This window comes from Sarcophilus harrisii, chromosome 3 (genome assembly GCF_902635505.1).
Source record: "Sarcophilus harrisii chromosome 3, mSarHar1.11, whole genome shotgun sequence".
Classification (NCBI taxonomy): domain Eukaryota; kingdom Metazoa; phylum Chordata; class Mammalia; order Dasyuromorphia; family Dasyuridae; genus Sarcophilus; species Sarcophilus harrisii.
The window spans coordinates 45413141-45425859 of record NC_045428.1 but is presented as its reverse complement, the minus strand read 5'-3'; positions in this window follow the sequence as shown (position 1 = coordinate 45425859).

The window sequence follows — 12719 nt, the reverse complement described above, 5'->3', positions numbered from 1 at the left end:
AGTTTTGGAGAAAATAATTCAGCTAACTGAATTATTGGTTCATACCTAATGAAAGTTTTCATTATCTCTAGGCATTTCTCAAAATAAAAATTGTAATTATTTCAACTTACAGACCCATATTTTTCTCTATCCTGTCATTCCTGGATAGGAAATCTGATTCACCTTAATCTGAATTTTACATCTAAATATAGAATAAGGGCATCCATTTTCAGTAGCACATATTGTTACATAAAATTCCCTATTTGTAAATAATAAAATTATTCATTTTCATTCTTAAGAAAGCATATTGTGGGAAATAGTGATCACCTATCTGAGTAATACATGGTATCTATTAAGAACACTTTTTTATTTTGGCTGAAGCATCTGGGGTTAAGTGACTTGCCCATGGTCACACAGCTAGGAAGTATTAAGTGTCTGAGGTCACATTTGAACTCAGGTCCTCCTGACTTCAGGGCTGGTGCTCTATCCACTGTGCCACCTAGCTGCCCCAAGGACACATTTTTAAGTTACAATCCAATGAGGAGTAGGAAGACACGAGGTGGCAAAAAAAAAAAAAAAAAAACCCACTATGGATTAGTATCCAACTCAGGATTTTTTTTTTTTCCTTAAAATTCTAGAAATCAGATAAATCACTGACCTTAATTGGAAAAAGGACTATCCTAATAACTGAGAATTCTCTATATCAATCAAGAAAATCATGAATCTTTAATCTTTATCCTTCTTATTCCCCCAAATAAAGCCTTACTAATTCAAATAATAATGACAATTGTGTCTACTTTACTCTTTCCTAAGATAATGAGCTAATATCTTTTAGAAAGAACACCCCTAAAATCTGAACTTAAAAAATTGATTTGAAATATTCCAAGTTAGCAAGAGATCTCCATTTAAGTAGGACTCCCATTCTCTGAGTGATAAGAATTTTATTATATTTGGGTCTCAGGTTTTCAGTCCTTTATGCAACAGCCCAATTAGCAGCATCGGGTACAAGCTGGCCTCTAGTTGGCATGATTTTTTAAAAGAAGGATCGTATAATGTTGTCGGGTTCAAATACAATCTTAGTTCTCTAGTATTTAAATTTCCTTCCCATTCTTTCTGAGTTTACTCTTATCTCTGATGCTGCATGTACTACTGGAGTCCTGCTCCTAGATCTTTTTTCTGAGCATTCCTCAGTTCCCTTAACAGACATCCAGACCACAGCATCTTCCCATCCCCCAAACACTGTTTTTTGATTCTGTAACCCTCAATTCTCTGTGAATTTGTCCAACAATCTGGAGGTGTCAGAGCTTTTCAATTTTTTACTAACATTCATAAATTGCTACAAAGAGCTTTAGGGGAAACTTATTCCAAATAGCACAACGGATGTTTTAGGGATGAAATTTCTTGGGAATTTCGATTAAAATAAAAATTGTGTGCTTTGTACATGGATTTCCTTATACTTAAGCCTTTAATTCCAGCTAAATAATAAAGGATGCCATTAATGTAAAATTCAGCCTAAAGTCAATTGTATTTCAGGCACTTCTAATGCTTGTACATTCTTAATGTAACAAGAAGTCTTAAAGGCACTTAACGGGATACAGCTGTATGTAAATCTGCTTTAAACTACTACAGATTAGGAACAGGCATTATTTTAATCTTTGAAAATAAAGCATGGAGTTTCCAGCATTTGGGTCTGTTAAACTCATCTACTAATGATTCCCCCATTAAACCATAATAAAGTGCTTGAAAGTTGATCCAGTCCCATGCACATGGTAAACAGAGAGACTCTAACTGGAGAAATTGCTGACAAAAGGCTGCCAGAGGGTTGGTGGATGTCACATACAGACATAGAAACATCTCTTCTCATTCTTTGCTCATCCCTGCTCTATGATACATTATCACAGAAATAAAACCAAAATATTAGATATTTTTCTAAAATTCAAATCTATCTAAGTCTTTCCAAGAAATATAACAAAAAATTCAGTCTTCTCTTTTATGGTATTTTTCTTATGAATAGACATGCAAGTGAACACAATCCCAGGAATTCTACAAAATACTATCTAATGGGACTGAGGTTACCAAACATATAGCCAACATACCATACACAAATCTAATTTTTGTTATATATGAAGTTTTCTAAAATGAGATCATCAAGATTTCAACATGTAACAAAAGATTGGGGAAGACAGATGGCTTGTCCCTAGTGGAATTGAGAATTTTATAATGCTGTTTTGTCAAATTCAACTTTTGTAATAGATTTAATAGATCATAAGCTCATAGCCAAGAAGGGACTTTATAGGCCATATAGTCAAGTATACTCATTTTATAGATGAGGAAACTGAGATCCCATTAACATTAAGTGATCTGCCCAAAATGACATAGCTCATGATTCAAAGAGCTGGGATTTGAACCCAAATCCTTGTAGCTTTTCTACTGCATCACAGTACAGCGTGAGCTTCTTCCTAATGAAATTAGTAAAGGTAATAGAAAGCAAACTCTACATTAATTTACATCAAAGTTAAAAATTGGTGTGACAATGAGCACCCTTATTTTCATCCATCTTTTTTTTTTCCTGGGAACTCAAAGAGCTTGATAAACAATTACCTCATTCATCATTGTTTCCCCAGGCTTGATTAATGAGGAAAAGTTACTATTCCCATTTAATTAAACTAAAATCCCATCATTTCTTCCCAGAAAAAAGATAAATCTGATCTTTAAAAACAGATATAACCCGAAAAGAATGTATGACATCTTTTTCCTGTATAACACCAAATGCATTACAAATGTTCAAAACATTGTCTTATAATCTAATTTTTTTTTTTTTGGATTCCTACAAATGATGTTCTCCAAAGAATTCAAAGATCTATGGAAAGAAATATACTTCACTAACTTATTCAGTCATCACAGCTGTGAATACAGAAAAGAAGCAAGAAAAGAACAATTAATGGGAACCAAAGATGAGAAACCCTAAAAAGCATTAAATCAAAATAGAACAAAGGAACCTATCCTAAAACCAAGCTAAGTCCCTTGCACACAGTAGGCATTTTACAAACATTTTTAATCAAATTAAACAGAGGTGGAGTAAATTGATCACTGCACTCAGACTAAGGCAGAAATGAGTTTTAATTCTGACTCATACAAGTATTAGTTGAATGATCTTATACAATCGAAATCAGTCACCTGACAGATCTCTCCCAACTCTAAATCTATGATTCTTGTGTTCTTACTTGCCAATGATAATTGAAATTTTTTCTCATAATTACTAACCTAGAATATTGTACCTGTAGAAGGTGAAATTAAATGAGAGTTGCTAGAAGTAGAAGAATGTTTGGAATCAGACCTTTCTTGAGAGCTAGGGAAGCAGTATCAGACTGGTACATATCTGTAGCAGACAACATAAGGAAGACACCCTATACCTTTTGTATTTGCTCTGATAAACTTAAGTTCTTATTACACAGCATGTAAACATCTAAAGATTTTGACTCCCAGCTCAATAGATTACTCAAGATTAAATATACGTGAAAGTAGTTCCTAGCCCAAAAAGGATAGAAATTCAATTTGGTGTTTTAATATACTGAGCATTTAAATATACTTATTTATTTTTTTTTAAATCTGTGACTTTTTAAAGAGATGGGGCCTAAAATAGCATTGAATTCAATCTGTTAAAGTCATAGCCCTCATCAGAAGGCCTCATCAGAAAATGGAAGTAACTCTGAATTCTTAAAGATTACTTGAGTAAAATGCCTCCAAAATTCTTAATCACTTAAAGGGTATCTGTGGATAGATTTCAAGAGGTCTGTGATCTTGGGTGATAAAAAAGAATGCATTTTTATTTCAACATAACTGATTTCCTTTGTAAATTTATGTATTTTGTCCATTTAAAAACATTATTCTGAGAGGACATTAGAATTGATGATCTGAGAATAGAAAGATGTGGGGATGAATCCTAGAACTGCCATTTCCTACCCGACTTGAGAAGAAACATGTAGTTCAATTCAATTTCCTTCAACAGATTCAACAGAACCTAGTTAGCATAAAGTTGTATGGCATAGTAGATGGTGAGCTGACTTTGTAGCCTAGACACATGGTTTGAAATCTTGCTACAGACATGTATTGGTTATGTGGCCATTTCAATGTTCTAAGCAACTCTCTATTACTCAAATTGCAGAGAAGGCATCAACTTGTATTTGTAAAGCCCAACCAAACCAAACCCAACCAGACAGAGCTCTCATTACCTTACCCTTTACCTTTGTTCAAAAGGAATTGTGCTCAGTCTTAATGACTAAAAAAGACAAAACTAAGCAAGTAGATTATGCTTCCTAGGAGTCTACTGGAAGAATTTAATATGTATATTGATAAAGAAATATAAGAAGCAAATGTGTTCATTTCTAAAACTATGCAATGAAATTATTTTATTATTTTTACTTTTCTTTACTTTGACTTTATTTTTAAATGTTATCATTTAAAGTAAAAATATTTTACTTAAAATATTTTGATATTTTACTTATTTTGATTTTATTAAATCCAGAAACTTTCAAAAAATTTTAATTGCAAGCAGATAGTTTTGTGCCTATATGGTAAAGTGAAAATATCATTCATGCCTACTGACTCAAAGTGGAGCCCTCAGCCCAGTGATGCTACCACTACTCAAAGCTTATCTAGATCTCCTCTTCTGGACTTCTCTATAGGATCTGAGAGGCATTCCTTTTTACATTTCAATTTTCATCCTCTAGGATGAATTTGTTTTGTTTTCATTTATGATAGCCAGAAGTCACTTGTCATCTAGTGAATGGAAGGGCTGAGAAGTTAAAGGAAGATAGTGATCAAGTTGAGAAAATATAGAATGGGGTAGAAAAAAGGGCATGAAACAAGGATATTGAGGGGGAGATGTAGGTGAATTGAACAACCTTCAAAGGAGAGGTTGCTATTCAGCAAATGAAAAAGAAAAATATGAAAGGACAATAGAGAACAAGAAGGTCCTGCTCTTGATCCTGAATATGCAAATAGAGAAGTGTTGTATAAAGGAAAGAAAACTAGAATGGAATCAGGGAAACTGGTTCAAATTTTTAATGTTACTTATAATATGAATGACATTCAGAGAAGCACCTTACAGCTCTGAGTTTTCTTATCTGTAAAAGGAAGGAAGATAACCCTCTATAGACTCTTGCAGATTTTCTATGACGCTTTATTTCCACTGTGCTATACTTCTCTGAAGCAGATACATGACCACCCTCCCTTTAGCATTGTTTGACTTTCACTTGTATCTGAATCTTTATTACATTTACCAGACAGTAAGAAAATTGTTAGCTGCGTAAGTTTATAGATCTTTGTAAAGCATCATCTAAATCAAAGAGGCAAAAATAAGCATATGTGCTCTAAGCTTAGTCAAATTGCCTCATACAAAAGTTCATTTCCCGTCTTATTCACTGGCTAAATAATCTGGCAAAAGGCCCTTTGAACTCTGGCATCTCAGGCTGAGTATAGGATAGCTGATTTTTTTGCAAGAGCTTCAGCTGCGGACAGCTCCCCAGCACATTGTTTCCTCGTGGAAAACAACCAAGTTCTCAGAGTAATAGATCTGGCATTCTATTAATATGGTTTTCCTTAATAAGCACAATTAACATTTCAACAATGCTTGAAGTTTTGTCTCACATGTAATAGGTACTGATCCTTATTTGGATCCTCACAACTACCCAGTGATGTGAATGTTAGAGCTATTGTCATTTCTACTACCTCTCTTTTGCAAACTTCATCAGTAATCAGTATCATGAGGTAGTTGGAATTGTACCTTTTTAAAATAATAATTCTTTTGATCTGTTTAATAAGCAAATTCTAAGTAAATATTCTGTTTATTCCATAATGATATTATATTATTGATAAAGAAAATTTGACTAAGTAGCTAAAAGCCTGGAATAGGAGTAGTATTCAAATCTTACCTCAAATATTTACTATGTTATCTTTTAAAAAATATTTTATTTTTCCAAATACATGCAAAGATAGCTCTTCTCCCTTTCTTCCCTCCTAACCCCTCCCCAAGACAGCAAATAATCCTATATAGTTTAAATGTGTTGAAGAATCAAGTCCATCACAATTGATCATCACATAATCTTGTTATAGTATACAATGTTTTCTTGGTTCTGCTTACTTCACTAAGCATTAGTTCATATAAGTTTTTCAAGGCCTTCCTGAAATCAGCCTGCTCATCATTTCTTACAGAACAATAATATTCCATTACATTCATATACCATAATTTATTCATCCATTCCCCAACTGAGAGGCATCCACTCAATTTTCAGTTCCTTGTCACCACAAAAAGGTTAGCTATGTTATCTTGAATGCATCACCTAAGCTCATTCAACTTATTTTTCTCCCCAATAAAATGGATATGTCACCAATATCACAGTGTTTTTTAAGACAAAATGAGATAATAGATGTCAAGTGCTTTAGAAACCATACCTGAATGCATATGTTAAACACAAATAATAATTACTCATTTGTCATTGTTGTCCTTCATCTTTGAAGAGAACCAAAATGATAACAAAATGTCTGACTGTGGCTGATCAGGCCAATATGAGCTCATGGGGTTCTACCACAAATTAAGCACCAATAGTTCATATGAATTTAAAAATAATTACTATTAAGGGCATGGATAATAGATGATCTTAGAGGAGAAATGTAATATGGCAATAAAGTACTGACATTTAAACAACATAAGACCTGGGCTCAAATTCTTCCTCTGATAATCACTAGCAATGTGACAGAGCAATTCACTTTATGTCTCTGGGCACGAACATGACTCAAAAGGTTATTTTCAAACTCACATAAGATAATGTATGTAGTAAAAAATTCTTTTACATTATCAATCTTTATTTTATGTGACATTTTCATTCAAAAAATCAAATATATTCACCAGCGTTGATTTTATCTCAAAGCCAAATGATTACTTGCATGTTTTTTCTGGGTACATTTTTAAATGGATTTTAAATGGATCATCCAAGTCAAAAATGTTTATGATAGATAACAATAATTGCCCAAAATAAATTGAAGTTTCTAGAATAGAAACGGGTAAGAGGTTCTCTTTATTTTTTCAACAATAGAAAGTGCTACTAGTTAAGACTTAAAAGTTTGAAATTAAATATCACAAAAGTCATAACTTTCTTCTTGACAATAAACAGGAAAGTTCATGAAAGGTATATATTGAATTTATTACATATTAGAAGGGAAAGGCAAGCTATGCATCAAGGAGAGTCACAGAGCCATGTAAAAACTTCTTATTTTCTACTTTGAATGCAGAAATTCTCATTTTACTTACTATTTAAGGTCAGAATAAAAATTTTAATTAATTAAAAATAAAAAAGAATAATCTACTCTGTATCCCAGCTACGGAATATCCTTTAAAAGGGAATGGATTCACAAAAGGACAATATACAGCCTGGGGAATTATTTGTGAGGAAAAAAAAAGAAAGAATCATTTTTCCTTCATAATGAGTTGGCAGATTTGATTATAGATTGACTTTGGGAAAGAGTCTTGGATCTCTAAGTCTAGCTTAGTCTTCTTAAACTGGCTACCTTCTTGAAACCATTGTCACTACTATAATATGCTTGCATGTAATTGGAAAAAAAATACTCAAAATCACAAGTTATTTGTCTTCTCAAAGAAGGGGGACATAAGAGAATGGAGAGAATTTAAGACTTAAATTTTTAAAAAAATTAATGTTAAAAATTTTTACATGTAATTAAGAAAAATAAAATGAGATAAACAAAAAAAAATACAAATGAGTGAACTCCAGATAAGGGAGGTTCTGCTGTAACTATTAGGCTTGGATGAGATCCTAGCTATGACATAAAACAATACAGAACTACGCAAATATGGCCTTATCAGCATACTTTCTAAACCTAATATATAAGGATAGAATAAAAAGATGTCTCCCCTCTCTATTACAAACTCTATATCACCTCCCAGATAGCAGTAATATTTCTATGGCACTATTTTAAAGATATTACTCTCCCACTCAGAAATAATCAAGACCTCTTCCATCTTGTCTATCTAATGAAACAGAAACTTCTGATCCTGAAATTCCTGAAGATATTCCCCATATTCCTGCATTCTACCTATCCTGCCCTCTATTATCTAAAATTCCCTTCCTATAATCTACACTGCACTCAAACTGATTCACTCCCTTTCTTCACTCCTTTCTCATCTTGCCCTCATCTGCCTCTGTTCCATTGGCCACATTACTGCCCATCCTTGAAACTGATACTTCCCTCTTTTCTACCTGTTAAAGTCTTTCTCTTCCTTCTAGGCTCTGATTCTTGTCAGAAGAAACTTGTCTCCTCATTTTAAATTTCTAATAGCTCTTTACCTGGTTCCTCTTTTTCCCTTTCATATCTATCTAGTAACTTATCTTCCTACGCTATTTTCACTGCAGACTGTAAGTACCCTGTGGGTAAAAACTGCTCTTTTTTTCCCAACTCCCAATATTAAAAATTTAACACAATGTCTTAAAGATAGCCATTATTTAACAACAGATTTAGGATTGGAAGGTCCCTAAGTGGCCGTTGAGTCTGACCCTTAGAAACTGAGGTCTAGAGAGATTAATTTACTTATCTAGAGTAAAACAGCCAGTAAATATCCAAGACAGGACCTGAACCATGCTAGTCATGCTAACCATCACCACCCTCAAACAGAATCAAAAATGTAACACCTATGTAGAGATGAAAAGGAATGGCAAACTTGAGCACAAGAATTTCTCATTTTATCTAAGCTCAGCACATGAAATCTTGAACTTGATGGTACAAAAAGGAACAATTCATTTGAAATCAGAAGTTCTTGACACATGATCAAGGATGATCTTTCTGCTGTTGAAGAATGAAGAAAGCAGATCTAGGAGATAATATACAAGATAATCCCAATAATGGAAATGAAAAAATATGCAAAAGATATCAAACTCTTAAGTAACTGCCATGTTCAATCTTTTGATAGAGAGCAAATGATGAGATGTATATATCCAGGGCTGCAATCTCTTCCCATGAGTTAACTCCTTGCCTCACTCCACAGCCCTCTGCCATTCATTATAGTCACACACCCCAAACTCATTCTTGAGGACCCTGCTTATTGGTTTTTGTCATTATTCATATTCAAAGAGGACCAAAATCTCTTAATTTATTCAGGCCAAAAATTGTATTTTGTGTGCAATTGTGGCTGATCAAAAGGCCTTAACATATGTTGGACAAAAATGGTCCATTTGAATACAAAGTGAAGATGTCTACAAATTTTTGGTCTCACATTTCTTTTGAATATTATTCAATTCCAGGGTCCTTTCTCCACCACTATCACCTATTTCTTCAACCCATCTTTGCTCTTATTCCCCACAGCATAAGATTTAAAGTTCATCCTTTCTTGATGACAATTCATAAAATATAACTTTTTTAACTATTTTTGCTTCAGATGAAAAAATGTCTAGTTAGAATTCCATGCATATATGATTATTCTCAAGACTTAATAAAGTCTTAATAGAATCATCATTTCTATCACAGCACATGAAATTTATCTGAATGATAATATCAAAAGAAAAAATCTTCACAAAGATTACACATGATTAAAATCTTCCATTTACTACGGGGCTTTTTGAGAAATCTTCTCAACATGATCAGTGTGTTCCTTAAAATTATGTTTATCACATATTATCTATGAGTTTTCATGATCACACAACTTGTATATAGACCCATTAATCATGGGCTATATCATATATTTCATATAATGACAGCTTTTTAAAATTATGTTATATGTTTTGTGGTTGAGATTATTTTACAGTATTGTCATCACTAACCATGGATTTCTGTAGGAATTTGGAACTAACAAGTTTCCAGAAAAAGTAATAGGATAGATAACTATCTGTATGTAACTTGCTAAATGGGGATTTTTATCAAGATGCTGGTTTCTATTGATTCAACTAGGATTTGTTAAATGCCTAGTATGTGCCAGATGTTGTACTAGGAACAGAAGAGAGTCCCTTTCTCAAAAAGCTTACATTCCACTGGGGGATACAACATATAAACAAATAAGTTAAAAATTATAAGGATATATATGCATACATAATACATGTATCAAAAATACGCATTTGGTGGTGGAAGATGACAGAAAGATCATAAATGACTATCGGACTCAAGAAAACTCTTGTAAGTAACACTTGAGCTGAATGTTGAGATGTTTCCCTAAACAGTACAATTTTCCCCCAAAATAAAAGTAGTTAGATGGAACAGTGAATAAAGTGCTAGATTTATAATCAAGTAGACTTTCTCAAATACTTACTAGCTTGTGAACTTGGAAAAATCGCTTAACCTCTCTCAGCCGCAGTTTCCTCATCTGCAAACCAGTGATAATAGTGGGTAGCATGCCAGGCTGGAATCAGGAAGATCTGGGTTCAAATATGGTCTTAGACACTTAGTAGCTATGTGATCCTGGACAAATCACTTAACCCTGTTTTCCTCAGTTTCCTCATCTATCAAATGAGCTGGAGAAGGAAATGGCAAACTACTCCAATATGTCTGCCAAGAAAACCTCAAATGAGTTCACAAAGAGTCAGACATAGATGAAACAACTGAACAATAATAACTCCTACCTTCCAAGGTTATTGTGAGAATCAATGAGATAATATATGTGAAATACTTTGTAAATTTTTAAAAACTGTATAAATGCAATTATTAGTAGTTTTTGTTATTATTACTCTCCAAAAATAACCTTGGTGTGACTAATCAATCATTTGCCAAAAATCCATGTGCACACTTGTGCCAGGCACTGTTAGGTCTGGGAATACAAAAACAAAAATAAAATCTTCTCTTTCCTCAAGAAGCGTAAGTTCATCAACAAGCATTGTCATAATATCTACTTTATGGACATCATACTAACACAGTCATTTCACTTCTCTTGCCAAAAATGTCTCATATCTATACATATAAGAGTTTTTATATATTTTGTCTCTAAAGCTACAGCTTTCTCTACTCCCACAAGCTCCTGTTGACTAGTCATCATTCATTCTAGAAGGATCAAATGCATTTTTTTCTTTGAAAGTATCTTTTAATAGTTATACTTTCTCTTCTTTTGAGTCCATTAATAGCTTAGGCTGAATAGGAGAAAGGGTCAGAAGTACATTTCATCTGACATGCAAATTCTAGGCAAATGCTTCTTTACAAAAGAAAACCTCAAATATTTTTTGTTGACATAACTTTCTATCGATGTGGGGAGAGAGAGAGCCTGCATAAGATATTGTTCTGGGTGTTCTACAAACTGAAATGATTAGGAAAATCCAAATTCCATTTCTCTATCACTTTGTAAAATAACTTTAATTTAATTTATTCCAATAATTAGTAGGTACACTGATACATTGGTTTTGTAGCTGTGAATTTTCCAACTATTCTGGAAAGCAATTTGGAATTATGCTAAGAAATCAGCCTAACCTTCTGAACTCATTGCTAGATATATGACCTCAATAAGACAGAAAAAAAGATATATACCTTCAACAAGATCAAAGACAAAAAGGTTCACATACATCACAGTATTTATAGCAGCATTTTTTAAATAGAAAAGAATCAAAGCAGATGACAAGTGATTGAAAAATGAATAAAGAAATTGTGCTTGGATATCACAGAATATTACTATTCTGGGAAAAAAATCAACAAAAATGAAAATTCAGACAAATTTGAGAAGACTTGTATGAACTGATGCAGTAGAGTAAATGAAGTCAGAAAAAGAATACACAAAATGACTAAAATAATGGAAATAAAAAGAACAATAACAACAAAAACTAAACCCTATGTAATTATAATATTCAATCTTGCCTCCAAAGAGATAAAAATGTCTTCCTTCTTCATTGGAGAAGTGGGTGAATTGTAGCCAGATAAGTGCCACTATAAAAGCTAACATATAGCAAAATGACAATTTCTTTTGGTCCTGAAAGTTCATTCAGGAAGCATGCCAAAATAATTTTTAATAATTGGGTGCAATAAAAGATGAACACCTGAAGAGAGTGAAACCACCCAAAAAATACTGAAATTCATAACAGATCAAATAATGATCAAGAAAATGGAATGCAAAACTACAGTAACTTCTTTCACTACAGAATTATACCAAAAATCACCCACAAGCCCCATGGACAATAGAAAAGAAGGTCACCATCAAAACCAGCACAGGAAGACAAGCTACCAGCTGCTCACTTCAACTAGAAATATATGAAATCTGAAGATCTTGTTTTTCTGGAGACAGCCTCTCAAAAAACCCCAAGGGAAACCCAAAGTCCCAAAGTGAATGTCTTGGGAGCCTAAGAATAGCAGTGATAAATGCAGCATAACAACATTTATATACTAGGAAAGTTGAGGTAACCTGGATTCCTACCCATTTGTACTGAGATGCCACCAATGGCCCTGAAGACCCAGTATTCTGAAACTCAATGATTCAAGGGAGATCCAGGAGGAGAAGATGATTACAGGAACCCAAAGGATGCATCCAGAGTGAGACAAAAAAAATAGAGGAGAAAGGAAAGAAACAAGCATTTATCAAGTACTTAATATGTGCCAAGCATAATGTTAAATGCTATACAAATATGATCTCACTGGATCCTCACAGAAACTCTGAAATATAGGTGCTATTTTATTCCCCTTTGAAAGTTGAGAAAAACTAAGGAAAGTAATTATTAAATTATTTGTCCAGCATCACACAGCTAGTACGTGTCTGAGACTAAATTTGA